Source organism: Urocitellus parryii, chromosome 14 (assembly GCF_045843805.1).
Source record: "Urocitellus parryii isolate mUroPar1 chromosome 14, mUroPar1.hap1, whole genome shotgun sequence".
In the NCBI taxonomy this organism is placed as follows: Eukaryota; Metazoa; Chordata; class Mammalia; order Rodentia; family Sciuridae; genus Urocitellus; species Urocitellus parryii.
Window position 1 is genome coordinate 15,548,161 of NC_135544.1, and position 16,291 is coordinate 15,564,451.

The window sequence follows — 16,291 nt, forward strand, 5'->3', positions numbered from 1 at the left end:
CCATATCTGTCCCTGCATTTTCCTGGTAGATCATTACATAATTAGCCTTTCACTGTGGCTGACGGAGACATTCTTATTTCTTATTTGACTTCTCAGATGGTGTGTATATCTCTGTGTAAGTGATACATGTCCATGTTTCGTTATCTAATTGTGCGAAACATAGAAGTCAGCTTTGAAAACTGGCTTTCATATGAATGCTTGGAACCCTTAATGCTTTAATCCTTAGTAAAATGGCTATTTTCTCAGCACTTGAATATATACTGTATGTTAACAAGCAACAACAAAACTGGTAACTGTTAATTAATATCCCCTCACCACCACTTCAAAACCTTATTTACATACCTGAGATGATGGGGCAAATGTTAGTATAGAAACAGATCTGAGTCCCTCTGAGGGGGCTGGGGTCTAGCCCAGTGGTGGAGTGCTCGCCCAGCATGGGCAAAGCCCTGGTTCAATCCCCAGTCCCTCCAAACTACAGAATGCCTCTGAAAGCTCATCATGGAGTCTTACTAGAGTTCCTCCCACCCAGAAATAATGCTCTGAATGAAATGGCAGATTTGGAGCATTCAGGTCATGAAGCCTGGGAAGCATCATCCTAAGGGCTGCTTCATCAGAGATTCAAAAGCAGAATTCTTTCCTCCCTCTCAGATGGGAATGAGCAAAGGTAGAATTAGCTGAAAAGCAAGATCTGTCACAGTTTGGGAAATAGCCAAAAAGCAGATGACAGCCTCTCCTCTGCCTTACACATCGTCTTTTGATTGCGCATCTCTCCCCATTCTCATATTCGTGCTTCATCTGTGTAGTGTTCTCCTCTCCTCTGATCATCATTCTTGGGAACGTTGTACATTACATTCTTCACTCGTGACAACGTTACAGTCTCGGTAAACAGTAGATGAGGATGTTCACTTTCCCAGAGCCCATTTACTTGTCAAAATGAATTTTAAAGAATAGCATGAGGCTGCACCTGACTTTCATAACTGAAGCAGGGAAGTTAAAGGACAACGCTGATCTGAGGAGAGGCACACCGAGTCAGAACGTCACGTTCCACAGTCAGGATTCGGACTTGCACAGAGTTACTCCTGTCTGTCATCTCATTTAGCACCAGGGAGTGTGCGATTCTGGCTGTGATCATCAGGTTTCTGCCACTTGCCTGGTTCTGCTGTGGTGGCTTCACAATTAAGGTGAATTCCTGCTTCCTTTGTGATGCATAATCAGATAAGTGGAGCTAAATTGAAGAAAACTGCAGTGTAGGTGGCTTTAAAATCAATCCATACAGTTTAGAAAGAAAAGCCGATGAAAGGGGAAACTCGATGATGATGTTATAAATAACCTGAAGGAAATATTATCCAGGAGAGAAGGGAGGACAGGTGACATCTACTCTGAAAGTGGCAGAGCAAGTAACAACCTAAACTAACATTAGAAGATAATGTGCTTCATTATGAGCAGAGGAGTGTCACTCCATGTGACAGTTAAGTCCTGGTTAAGATACATGTGACAATGCCAAGTCAAATCATGGGAATGGCTGAGGGGCAGCACTTTGTGTGGTCACTAGGAGGCTTAAGAAAATGACTAATGCCTCCTGATAGAAAAGATATTTGAAGGCTCCTAATTCCCCAACTACTCATATAGTCTTAGGTAAATCATGTCATGCATAAATTGGGAAAAATAGGTTTCTTTTGCCTACTTTGTGGTGAGGATCAGACAAGAAGGTATAGATACTGATGTGTCTACTGGCAAGGCTAAAGATAGTGAAAAGTTATCTCTGCTGTTTCCTTATCTTTTCCTCATGCTCACAAGATGGTTGCCATATCTTCAGAATTGCATTTATATCCGATACCAACAGAAGAACAGAAATATTTGCCCATTTTCTGAAAAGAGCAATGCATCCTTTTAAGTCACCCCCTTGACTTGGATTCAGTTTGTCTTGAAAAATATTTTAAGACTGCAGGCTGTATCTTCACAGCAAAATCTCATGACTATTTGCTTCCCTCATTTCTCCTCATTGCCAGAAAGGCAAAATAAAATACTGCATAACTTTGAGAAGGCTGGCGTGATGTTTTATGAGCACTACATAGACACATGTTACATTTGAGTAGTCTTTTAATGTCAGAATAATTCAGTCACTTTCTGAACTTCCTGTCACGTTAGTATACCCCAACTACAATGTTTGTGTTCAATTGAGAGCTGTCCTCTAATGTGTCATGTGAGACAATACACTTATTGGACAATGTTGCTTTTGTCAGGGAGAATTTTTTCCCATTGTTCCTTAGGAATCATTATAAAAGTCAAAACTATATTTTTAGAATTATCTTCAATGATAATAAACCTCTATATTTCAGTGTAATTCTGCAAAGAGTGTGTGGTCAGAACCCAGACCTGGCAATCAATACTATGACTAAGGATAATGGTTAAAAGGAAGAACAAAATTTAGCTTTGGATCCAAATTCTGTCTCTACTACTTAAAAAAAAATACACACACACATATACACACATATATATGCATTCTAATATATATTATACATATACTATACATATTTTATATATATGTTATTTATATGATAGTATTATATATATAATATATATATTTAAGTACTTTGACCAAAGTGGTGTGTGTGTGTGTGTGTGTGTGTGTATATATATATATATATATATATATATATATATATATATATATATAAAATCTCTGACTATTTATCTGTAAATTGGGAGTGTTAATAATGGTAGATACTCATTGAGATATTTTAACACTCAAATCAGTTAGCTTGCTAGCAGGGTGCCCACAGGAGCTGGCGGCTTTTTTAAATAAAGCTTTGTTTCCCCCTTGAGCAGCTTGTGTTTTTGTGCCCAGCCAGGTTGCGGCGGTTCGTGTTTCTGTGCCCAGCCGGGTTGTGGCAATGAGGTGCTTTAAAGAATGCCTGGCATGTGGTAAACACTCAAGAAATGCCAGATCTTACTGTTATCAGACTGGGAATTGATCCATTTGATCAAAACTCACAGTGTAACTTAAGGTAAATGATAAATTTTCCTAGGGTGTGGAAGGTCAGAGGATCCCTCTCAGTCCCTGTGGTATCCTGTCTTAACTCAGCTTGGCCCACTCTGCCCCTACCCCTCTATCCCTGAGTGCATCTCAGTTTAGATGCCCAAGAGCCAGAACGATATGTTAACCTGCCCTCTGTTCCTCTAAATAAATCCCATCATACTTGATCTTGGCAACATTGTAACCTCACAAGAGGTTTGAGAGGTAGTGTGAGAAGTGACCATATTGTGGACTGCTGAGGTCTCCTGACCATACCTACGTGGCCTTGTATCTCTACCCTGTCCCAGGAAACAAGGCTGCTTTCCCAAGTCATCCTTGACAGTAGTGTGGGGAAAAAAATTTTTTTCCTCTTATATTTTGAGTGAATAAATGAAATTCCATAAGAAATGCAAATCCACATGTGGCTATTATAATATATTAGTAGTTTCCAGAATGCATTTTAGAATAACTAGACGACAAACATCACTCCACTAGGTCATATCTGTATTTAAAATGATTATATTACAAGTGTCACTCTTTCAGATCACATCTTTGTATGCTTAACTCTCTGACCTAAAGCAAATAATGTATCCCCCTCCCTTGGCCTGCAAGCAAGACTTTTTGTTCATGTTCTGAAGGAGCTTGTCAATAAGTAGGGCAGTAAGAAAAGGACCACAATGTGTATAAGAATTTTGAAGCTTCAAAAGTCATAATGCTAAGATTGCATCTGTAATCCATACAAGCAATTCCATTTGACCTTGAGTCTGACAGATTCCAAGAAATAGGAACTAGAATTGAGGGATAGGAGCACTAAGTATATAACATCAATGCATGGTCCATATAGGCATTTTCTATGGGACCCAAAGGTTGATATTATCTAGAATTCAAAGGTCCAGGGCTTGCAATTCTGCATGGGAGGAGAGCTGGCCTATTAATTGGCTTTCTCTTCCTTCTAAACTGGATGGTTTCATGTTTGCTGTTTTTTTAAATTTTTTTCCATTTAAAAGGCTTAATAATACAACTAACTTTTTCATTCTCTTATGGAATATTAAGAATTAGAACAGGAACATGAGACATGAGAATTCTTTGTTGTGGGGGTGGGGGTACTGGGGACTTAACCCATGGCCACTCTACAGCTGAAATACATCCCTAGCCCTTTTAGTTTTTTTATTTTGAGATAGCGTCTTGCCAAGTTGCTGAGACTGGCTACAAACTTGGGATCCTCCTGTTTTAGCCTCTAGGGTTGCTGGGATTACAGGTATGTGCCACCGTATGAGAACATGAGAACTCTGGCATGCTATCATGGCAGTAAACATTTAGGTGTAGTGTTTATGTACATACATTGGTAGATGTGATTGATCAAAGGTCAGAAAGAGTGAAGCATAGTTACCATACATGCTAACTACCCATAGGTAATCCTGGTCTCAAGTAAGATGATCTCTCTCAAAGCACCTATCTCTGTGTTCCTTCCAAAGGAGTCTCCTCCCCATCTCATGACATGGTGCTGCCTGTTGCTGAGGAAAACCTCTAGCTCATCAATTACATACCTTCTGTGCCCAGATAAGCAGAATGACTGATCAGGAACCTGCTATCTGGCTTGAAATCTAATTGTCTTTGATAGTCTGTTTCCAGATTTGTTTATAAACTGGAAAAATCAACAAATTGCAGACCATCTGTACATAACACTATGCTAATGATGCAGGCATCCTGAAAATGCATAAACTCATTACCTCAAAGTAACTAGTTTCTTCACATATACCTAACTGTGATTATCCGTCCGAGCCCAGCATAGGGAATCTTGATGAAGAATTGTTTCTCTGAGGGGTGAATGTCTCCAACAACCTTCAAAAACATTCTTCTTCTCTGTCAGGAGAGAGGACCCCATAGCCTGAGGTCATTTGGATCAGTGATACAGAGGTCTGTAAGCCTCAGTGTGGTCAATGTATTGATTCCATAAAGATAATTAGAAAATTAGCAAACCACAGGGTGTGCCCATAGTATTGTGGAAGAGAGAGGGGTAGGCTGTAGAGCAGGGCCGGCTCACATAGTAGCATAGGCTGTGAACTGAGCATCTCTACGGGCATCAGATATATGCAGAGAAGGGTGTGCCACCTCTTCTCTGGATTTACACAAACTGGGTACCTCGGAGTGGCCCAGCTTAGGCATCTTTGGTCCCTCCCATCTGCAGCTCAGAAAGCCTCATAATTGCATCAGGCTTAAAGTCTTTCCTTGTTTATTCATTTTTCATTTGGGGCTTTCAGATAAGTTTTGAATTTAAGAAACTTTCAATGGCTAAATATAAATTTGAAAATTCCTGTGCTACATGAGAAACAAAAGGGTGTTTGGGGGGGGTTGGGGGGGTGTTTTGGTTTTTGTTTGTTTTTGTTTGTTTGTTTCAGATTACAAAAGCTTTTCCTTAAAAAATTGTGTTCTATATGTGTAATAAGAATTGTAATACATTATGCTGTCATGTATTTAAAAAAATAAAATCAATAAAAAAAGCTTTTCCTTAAAAGTGCCACAATTAACTACTTGAAAGAACAATTAGCTCTACTTATGATTTCTATGAACATAATGTGTTTCTTCCTATCTTTTAAGAATGTATGTGTTTATGATCGTATTTTGTTTTACAAATTTGAGATCACACTAAACATACAATTTTCTATTTTGACTCTTGTGTTTTATCAGCATTTTCTGTGTTTTCACTTGTTGAAATCATAATTTTAATGCCTGAATAATGCTGTCATATTGGTAAATTGTGAATTACTGAAATAAAACCTTATTCTTTGGTGTGCTACTTTGACATGCTTCATTTGCTTTCTTCCTTTCTTTTTTCCTTTCTTCCTCCCTCCCTTTCTTTCTCCTTTCCTACCCCAAATAATTGAATTTGGTTAAATCCTCATTTGCATTTTTACTACTTTCTTTTGGTAAATTCCTAGGTTCATAGTGACAAAAAATATGATAAGTAATAGGTATAGTGATATAATAGGAATTACTATCTTTAAGACTATCAGGTGGAGATAAGTATTAGGAAAACAGTGAAAGCAAAGTGGGTGTGTAGAAGGGGCTTCCTTTTCTAGAAAGGGCTCCATATCTGATCTGAGCCCTGAGTAGGAAGTGGGTGAAGCCTAGGGAATGCCCATGGGAAAGGTCTTCTGGGCAAAGAGATCAGCAGGTCTCAAGGCCCTGAGGTTGGAACTTGCTTTGAATTTTCTTGAAGAGAAAGGAATCCGGTAGGTAGGGCTTCACTGGAGTGTGCCTGGAGTTCCTAGAAGGATCTGAGGTGGACATCTGATAGGGAGGGGGCCGTACACAAAGGACTTTAATGAGGCTTGGGAAGAATTTGAGTCCATCAAAGGATTTCTAGCTAGAAAGTGGCATTACTGGATCCCTTGGTGGTGAATCAGGTGTGGAGGCAGGAATGGAAGCCGCAGACAGATCTGTTAGTAAAGATATAATGGTAGTGTACTAGTAGCTGAAGTAGCCTTTGTCTTCTCTCCAAGCAGAAATCAAAGAAACTAGGTGCCTCAACCCGGCTGGGCACAGAAACACAAGCCACTCAAGCAGGAACAAAGCTTTATTTTTAAAAAGGCCGCCAGTGCCCCGTGTGCACCCTGCTAGCAAGCTGGTCCACACACGTGTGTGTCTCTACTGGAATCGGGGGCCCGGACCTCCCCCGGAAATTCCCTCCTACTATCCTTCCCCAACCAATGGGAACTCTCCGGGAGTCCTGTAACATGAGTCCCGTAACATGAGTCTGGTAGCAGGCGGAGGTGAACAGCAGGAGTCCAATTTCCATATGAATGTAAATCTTAACATAATCATATCATCTCAATGGCTAGCTGGCAGTCACCTAAACCAAAGGTGCCATGTATCATAATACTTTTGCTGTGGCTCCTAGCAACTAGGAAAACAAGAAAGTGTGGAGAGGGGTGGTAGTGATGTAGTATACCCTTTGCTTTTTTCTTAGGAAGCACCTCTAGGATGTTGTTTAGTTTTTCTGTTATTAGTGGTGTAGAATACTATTCAGTTATTTAATTGTCATGTAGTTTTGTTGTTATTTTTAATGAAGACATTAAAGGGTGTACTCATGTTTACTGGGATGGGATTTTGTCAAGTTAAATGAGTGTTTCAGATGTTCATATTATTCTTACCATATCACTTGTGTGAATCTGTTATTTATCAAATTTCTGCCACATGATTTCCTAGTTTCTTGGCCTAGTTTGTTTCATGCATGGTTTATTTTTCTGTAAGTTTTTGATCCGAAGCCAAATCTCTGCTGGTGACTGTGGCTTTAATCACCCCTGGGCCCAGATTCTGTTAGGAAAGCTTTCTCTCCTTCCCAGGTGCTGGGACTGTCTTCGTTTCAGTCTCCAAGGCCACTTCCCACAGGACTCTCTGCCTGTCGACTCTCTATGAATAATTTATCTGTGGACCACTGTCAGACTACTCCTACTTCCTGGCCAGTTGTTTGGGAAGAATAAAGAAGAACGGCAAGAGGATGGGGAGAGCCTTATAAATGCTACAAATAGCAAACCTCGGGAATGAACAATTAGCAACTCCTGCCTGGATTTGTGAATCGGAGGAGAATACAGGTGAAGCGACAGCCCTCAGACCTGTGTGGTTTAGACCTGGTTGTTCAGTTCAGTGACATGGGAGTGGTGCTGACTTTCAGAATCTAATTCTACTGGCCTTACAGGAAGCTTTTCATCTTAGAGGTTGGTGATGGTGTTATTTTTGGGTGAAGACATGGATTTACTTATTAAATGTAAGATCTAGGAGAGAAGGGGGCATTTTGGTTTTGTTCACATCACTTTACGCAGCACTCAATACAACCGCTGATAGTCAAAGAATTCACATATCTGTCAATAACTAAACGAATGACTCTGAAATATGTAATGGTCGTGAGAATGGAGGACATTGTGTCACAGAGGTGGGTCGACTGTGGACTGTGATCCATTCCACTGCCCTGTCTTCTCCAGATAGCTGTGCTTCTGGACTCAATGCCATTATTAGTAGCTGCCCCTCCAAGTTGGAACATACTGATGTCCACAGCGATTCTGGTTGCTGCTAGGGAGATATGCTTTTCTGTTTCATGGTCCTGTACCACTTGGCTTTTATAGCTCTCTTTTGTGTTCTCCTGGAGGCCTCAGATCTCCTCTTCTGACTATTTGGCATCATTTCCTTTTTCTCAAGTTGACTTTCCCTGGGTAAATTCGGAGGGTGATGAGTTTGGGTATCTAAACTCATGAATGAAGTGGTATGTGGGGTAAGCATTGAAGGATCATGATAGATTTTCTTGTGATAAGTAAATCCCTTTTTATAAAGACCAACAGGCCATCATTATAACACACTGTTATATAACAGATGCCACTTGTTTACTGGTGGTAAATTAGATTTTTTTTTTACATTTAAATACAAAATGAAATGAAGCATCCTATTCTAAAACCAACTTTCAATTAGCATACCTATTGGGCAGAATGTGACAAAATGCCCCCGGTGCTTATGTTTTCATATGAGATCTGTTTGGAGTAGTCACTGTCATTGCATGCTATGATAAATTAGTCTTTACACGTCTGTTAAACTATTGTGGTTTACACATTCTGATAACTAAAGCTAAGCAGTCATGGCCAAAGAAGAAATATCCGGTGCTGCCAAGATGGCACTGGAGAGTTGAAATGTTACCTAGATTTGGAAGCAAAGGACAAGCAGGGAAGGAACAAAGATCACACACAGGAGGCTGACAAGCTTCATGAAATGGGTGCTAAGTTTACTTGACCAAGAATGAGGATTTGGGGAGCAGAAGACTCCCATCTGTCTCTTCCTCAGGTGTCTAAGGAGAGAGAAACTTAGTAAGGATAGGATCCAGATGGAGCTGGAGAGAGTACAATAGGTTCTCCAGGAACAAGCTTTAGAGATTGAAATAAATCAAGAACTAGCCTCTGCTCAGAGAATGGAGGAGATGGTCTCCTCCAGCAGAGAGACTTGGCCTTACATGGTAAGGTGCACAACCCAGAGCTCAATTGTCTGCTGAATCACTGGAGGAACGGTATAACTAATCACCTGAGAAATGGATCTTCAAATCTGGAGAACACTAAGATTTGAATTTAATTTTTGTGCCTATCATTACTCAAGTCTGGATTACTTTAGCCTTTATACAGTCTCACACCTTTATTAAAACTTGTTTAAATACAAACATATTGACTTAAAATTTGGTTCAATAAATGGCCTCTCAAAACAAAGTATAAATTCAGCATGTGTGTTGATTCTCTGAGGTTGATTTGGACCAGTTATTGAAATAGCAGCAGCAGCAGTGGCAGCAGCAGCAGCAGCAGCAGCAGTATTGTAATGAAATAAAATGAAATGACCTAATCGCAGTCACCTTTTTTTCTCTCTTCCATTGCGTTTTTAGAAAAATGGGTCAAAGTCAGTAGACTATTTGTGTTCTTTTCCTACTTTCAGTTTATTAACTTGAGTATCCGTTTCCTGAATAGAACATTTACTAAATAAAAAGGATAAGATATGGAATAAAGAAAAAAGTCGTAATTATACTATGAGTTAGGTACATCCCTTTCCTGCACACCAGAACTAATCACCTTCTGATTGCAAAAGAGTTATTATTTTTTTCTAATAACTTTTATAAACCTTCTTTCCTTCCTGTAGGTGGAATGGCTGAAAAATGAAGAACCCATCGACTCAGAACAAGATGAGAACATTGACACCAGGGCTGACCATAACCTGATCATCAGGCAGGCACGACTCTCTGACTCAGGGAACTATACTTGCATGGCAGCCAACATAGTAGCCAAGAGGAGGAGCCTGTCAGCCACCGTGGTGGTCTATGGTAAGACCAGCCCAAAGGCCAGGAATGGATAGGGAGGGCAGAAGGCAGAAAAGTAGAGAGATGTGTATTTCACTAAACGTTTCCCTGCTTAGAGCTGAAAGGACCTGGGGGGCTCTCCACTCCAGTGCTCTGTCCTGCCTCCCCCACTTGGCAGGTGAGGAAACCCCCCTCTTGCTATTGATGTGCTTGCTGTTCTGCCCAATATTGGACTTCAATTAGATAGTGACATTTCCAGTCTCTCCCTTTAAAAATAATAATAAAAGTTGTTTGTTTTCTTCCGTTATGCTTATAGTTTAAAAGCATAATGGGCAGCTTCTGCTTCTCTCCATTCCCAAACCCACCGTCCACCCACCCGCCCAATTCCCTCTGCCAGTTGCTTTCTCTCCCGGCATATGAAATCACCAAAAACAAACATTACTATTTGCTGACTATCTCAGGTATTATAGAAAAGAAGTTCCCAGATGTTTAACTAAAGGCATTCCCTTCCATAATAGAAGAGCCTTGGGATTTATATTCAAAGCACTTAAAGTAATAGAAATTCAAATGCTGATATTTTGTTCTTATACTCTGGATTTTCAAGTGCTTTAGAGATCTTTTGATGAAGTCTTCCTATTTTTCATAATTTCCCCCACAAAGTACACTCTCTAGATCCTGCCTAATACTGATGAGTAGATTGAGGGGTAGCAGAGGTGAGGCTCAGGCTGCCTCACCAGTCTCTTGGTCCCCAGATGCCCAGCTCACAACACCTGGCACAGTGGCTTGCACATAGTAGGCAATCAATAAATACCTCTCTCCTTTTTTTTTCTCCCCTCCCCATTTTTGTCGGAGGCTGGTCTTCCTGGACAGAGTGGTCAGCCTGCAATGTTCGCTGTGGTAGAGGATGGCAGAAACGTTCCCGGACCTGCACCAACCCAGCTCCTCTCAATGGTGGGGCCTTTTGGTAGGGAATGTCAGTGCAGAAAATAACCTGCTCTTCTCCTTGTCCTGGTGAGATATATGCAGATTCCCTTTCCCTTCTGATCCACCAACACTATTAAGCTGGTGTGAAGCAATCAATAGAACCTTCCTTTCCAAAGTCACCCTTTCCCAGGTTCTGAGGATAGAGCCTTTGTCCAAGGTGCTAATGAGGGACTCATTGTAATGGCAACATTGTCAATTCAATACCCCTGTTCAGTGTTTTAGGGCATTTTTTAATACTCAGATGACTTATACACTCATTATCAGTAAGCCAAATGCTCTTTGAAGCATTTATAGTACCATTGTTTGGTTGGGTTAAGCCACCCGGGTCTCTCCTTGGGTTCTCCCTCTTTGTGGCATGTCTTTGTATAACAGTAAGCAGGGACTAGCTTGTTTTCTTCAAGCACAAAGGATCAGGTACCAAACACTTGACCTTTTATCCATTTTGGCTTTGTATTTATTTATAATACAATTGGCAGGGATCATACACTTCTCACAGCAGTTCATATTTTACCTTGGGTATGTGTTTGCCTTTCTTTCTGAAAAGAGAGAAACCTCATTTACCAAATTTGTCTTTTATCAGTTCTGTTCTCCTCTTCTTGGCTGTAACCCAATTCATACAATGAAAAGTAGATGAAATAGAAGATGGCTTTCTTTATGGAAAGCATATCCTCCCACTGAGAAATAAATTGATCCTGCATCTCATATGCACTACAGAATATTAACTCCAAGGACACAGGACCAGAGCCTAAAATTTCAAACTGAGTTGCACCCAAAGCTAAGTTGAGGCTCTCACCAGCAGAATATTCTTGGAGTTTCCTTTTGGGCTCATGTTCAATAAACATTTATTGAGTGCTTACTATGTGCCAGGTACAGCGCAGGAGATTTTTCTATGTAATGTCATTTAACTCTGTGTTGTGAGTTTTATTATCTCTAGCTGATAGACTGGTCATTGTAGCCATATGATTGCCCAGTGTTGCATCACTTATAAATTGGTATAACCAACTCAGGAACTCAGAAATTTTGCCTCAAGTTCACTATGTTTTTTAATCTTACTCTACTCTTGACTAATTGCTTTAGATTAAAAATTGTGCTACCATAATCCAAATAAGCATGGTTAGACTATTCCTAGGAGGTAATGGGACAATTGTCTCAAACATCTGCCCTAATCTCTAGGGTTGATTTTTAATGGAATTAAGTTTAGTTTGTTCATTTCTACATACAGCAGCAATCCATGACCCAAGAAATTCTATTTATGTAGGTCCTGGCATCTTGGGGTTTGACTGACCTGTTTTAGTTTAAAGTATCAGTATATTTGGGTTTAATTTTTAAATAGTATAGGGACATTTATGGATAGACGATAGTTTATTTTTATTTTATCCTCTGTTCTCAACTGTCAACCCACAAGGCAGTAGCTGGTTACCAAGGGCTACTGCATAGTTCACCTGCCCATCTAAGATGTACTTGAGCATGAAAGACTGGGAAAGAATAGATAATGCCCTTATTAGCCAACCCAAAGATACTGATCATTCAGCTGCTTGCCTAAATTCAATAACTTGTCTCATCCTGAAATAGTAAGAGAATTATATCACTGCATTTTTTAAGGAAAAAAAAACAGGGAGAGAGAATACACTTATCTGTGGATTTATTTTTATTTTGGTGGTGATTTCTTTAAAATCCAGTGCTAAGGACAGCAGCAGCAACCCTGGAGGGAGTCTCCTGACAGTTGCTTCCTTCTAATATTGGTTTCTGTTCTTTTCCTTTTGAAGTGGACGGAAGCTGGGAAGTATGGAGCGAATGGTCTGTCTGCAGTCCAGACTGTGAGCATCTCCGGATCCGGGAATGCTCAGCACCACCCCTGAGAAATGGGGGCAAATTCTGTGAAGGTCTCAGCCAGGAATCTGAAAACTGCACAGATGGTCTCTGCACGCTAGGTAACACCTCCTGTTTAATGTCTTCGGTGTTGGTGCATGATGCCCATATATTCACATATTTCAAGAAAGGATGTCACAACCATTAACTGGGTTAAAATAGTCAGCAGGAAGCCAGATCACCAGGCACAAAAAAGCAAATAGGTAGGAAACATAGAAAAGTAGATAGACACATTCTTACTAACATGGGGCGATTTTTAATTTTTATCATAGTCTAATCAGATAGAAAACATTTAAGACTATCAGTAGCTACCACTTGTGTTTGGTGAAATTCTGGTACTGACCACTGTGTGCTTAGAGTTCTCCGAAGAATTTTGCAGCACTATAAGACACTGAAGTGTTCAGAGGCCAGGATTCCTTGGCGAAGAATGTGTGTTGCAACTGTATCTTACAAATGGTGGGGGATAGGGAGACCTCTAGAGGTGTGTAGTTTCATGTCCCATTCATCAGACAGGGTAGAAAATGGCATGATTATTTCAAAACTTCTAAGCCTTTGCTTTATTCCCAAGAGCAAACTGTTTTCATCTCCAAGTGACTGTCTACCTGGGTTAAAAGAGAGGATCAAATATATTCAAGGAGAGACAGGGTTTGGTTTTTTTTGTTGTTTTGTTTTGTTTTTGTTTTTTGTGTCCCTAACTAAGCTACTTAACTTCCTTGACTATAAGTATCAAAAGTGATCATAGCCACTTTCAGTTACTATCAAGGCAAAATGAGAAAAAGACATATTGACATCTTTTATGGCACCTTGTTGGTGCTCAGTAAATATTAACCCCTCCTCCATTTCCCACTTGGATGAGCTGAGGTATATTGATTTTACTTGGATCCTTTTAAAAAAAAGAAGACTGGGAACATACATTTTTGCTGGATCTAGTTTCCCTTCTTGGAAAACTCATGGGGTGATATCTAGAAAAAATATATAGCTCAATAGTTTGAGATCTTTTCAGGAATATATGTTACTTTTTATTAGGGAAAATGACAGTATGTTGAATTTCTTTTTCCATATGACTGAGTACTATTGAAGGCAAGCACATGCTAACTATTTTGTGTGTTCAGAATAAATCTGTATTGGTTATTCATCGTTTAAAATGGTTAGAGCATTGAAACAAGTACTTTTTTATGGTTCATTATTTTTTTCCTCTTTAACAAGTTTTATTGGTGCATTACAGTTATGCATAGTACTGGAATTTATTATGCCATACTCATTCATGCACATTTGATCAATCTCACTCTTCCTTTCCTCCCATTTTTCCCCTTCCTTCCTCCCCCTGATCTACTTGCTCTATTCATTGCTCCCATGTGTTGTTGTTGTTATTATTATTATTATTATTATTATTATTATTATTAAGTTAGTAGTAGTAGTAGTAGTAGTAAGTGTATCATAATTAGTTAGTGTATAATAATTATATATACAAGCAGGATTCATTGTAGTATGTTCACACATGGACATAGCATACTTTTGTAGATTTTGTTCCCCGGTACTTCCCCATGCCCTTCCCTACTTCTTCCCTCTTAATCTTCTTCTACTCTGTTATTCTTCCAGGCACTTATTAATAACCCACAGTGCCTTTATTTGCTAGTGAAAGCACTAACTCACCTGCACATGTTAGACACAGTGCAAGGGGCTGTGACAGAAGACAACACAGCCACCAGTTTCAGTGATGATAGAGCCGTGCTCACCAACGGATTCATATGAGCATTTGTCTTCTTCAAAATGCCTTCCCCTGTCCTGTATAGAAAGAAACTGAACACCAACTAAACAGCAAGATGTTTAAGGAAATGTGTTTCTGACAATCCTTCAATATCATTAGATTTTTCTATAAATACACCTCTGAGATAGGACTGTTTTTTTAATATTTACTGTATTTTTACTATTGTGGCCATGTTTTAAAATTGATGTAGTTATGGATATAAATATTACGTGTTTTCTAAAGAATGATGACAAAGTTTTTGGCTACAGGTTGAATTTTAGATAAACATAGGATTTATCAGCACTGAGAATTTATTGGGAAGTGTTCATCCTTCTTGAAAATCCTAGGTGACAAACTAATTAGGGTTCTACGGACAAACAAAACCAACAATCTGCAAAGAAAAACCAAGATAGTGCACAGTGGAGAGAGATTTATTATAAGAAATTGGCTCATACATTTATGAAGTCCAGCAAGTCCAAAAATGCAGAAACAGTATTTCAGGTCAAGTCCAAAGTAGAACCAGGAAGACCTGATGTCCCAACTTAGAGGCTGTCATGTAAGAAAAGCAGATATGCCAGTTCAGAGACTGTCAGGGAGAATTCTGTGTCACCCAGGGTGGAGCCAGCCTTCTGTTCTATGATGGTCTTCAACTGACGGACTGAAGCCCATTCACCTCTAGAGGCCAAACTGCATCACTCAGTCCTCTAATGAAAATGGAATACTCTCACAGAAATACTGAGAAGATAATGTCTGACCAAACATCTGGGCACTCCATGGATCACTCAAGTTGACACATAAAATTAACCATCATCAGTGCATATGTTCTTGTGAAATTCAGGAAGCTCAGTCTTTCCATGAAGCTACTCATGTCCCTAGTTCAGGCATAGCTTTAAGTAATTCATTGATTTACTGAATGGACCTCTCCTTTGGGTATTGGCCATGTATGGTTTTAATCACACAAGTGCTTTCTTGAATATTCTGTTGGTGTTTTCCCATAGTGGAAATATTTAGGAAGACAGTGAGGTTTGGAATGTATTCATCATTGGAGGTAGAATCTTTCCTAAATCCATACCCCACAAGTTGAAAATGCTATAGGAGCTGCCTTCTTTTCTTTCTTTTCCTATTCAATCTATCTATTCATTCATACATTCTCTTTTCCACATAAACATGCTTTTTCCACTTTCCTTGCCTGTATGGTATGCATATGAGGTTATCTATCAAACATGTTTCAAAATTTTAAGGGCTACAGTGACTTAACTTTCTTGAGGGAGAAAGTCTATGTAATCATAAAAGTGAATGAGATCTGTTTTCATAACAGTGAGAACGGAGTATATTTATAAGATCCCAATACCAGGATGTAGTATATCTTTCTAGACAGAAAGTGGCCCCAATATCAACAAAGATGAGTAACATTTCACTATCTGTAGAAGCACCAAGCAACAATCCAGTTAAATGATGCCAGCAACACTGTGTGTTCCTCCTGAGTACGCTGTCAGAGTTCTCTTGTTGAAAATAGCTGCACTTTCAGGATAGAGCTCCAGCAAAGGATGGCTTTGATTAAAATAGCATTTGGCAACAGCTTTATGGAACAGTGGCTTTATTGAAGGATCTAGGTCAGGTTACAATTTGGGAATTTACTTCATCCTATTTTTTTTCCCTTTAAAATACCAACATGACCTTAAAGCAGTTCCTCAATTTCCACTTTCTCTTGGAGGTTTGACAATGACATTGCTTGGCTCTTGGATGACCTACAATTCTTTGATTTTGTTTAGCCTTCAACAGAGTGTCTGGGTTTCTTTTGTTGTCCCTGAGGGCTGAATTTCTCCTAAAGATGGAGCTGCCAGCTCTGAATGAT

The 16,291-nt window shown here is 39.6% G+C and overlaps 1 pseudogene; it reads left to right on the forward strand.

The window, feature by feature from the left end:
* LOC144250234 (netrin receptor UNC5D-like) overlaps positions 1–16,291 on the forward strand; it is a 244,647-nt pseudogene that overhangs the window by 557 nt on the left and 227,799 nt on the right.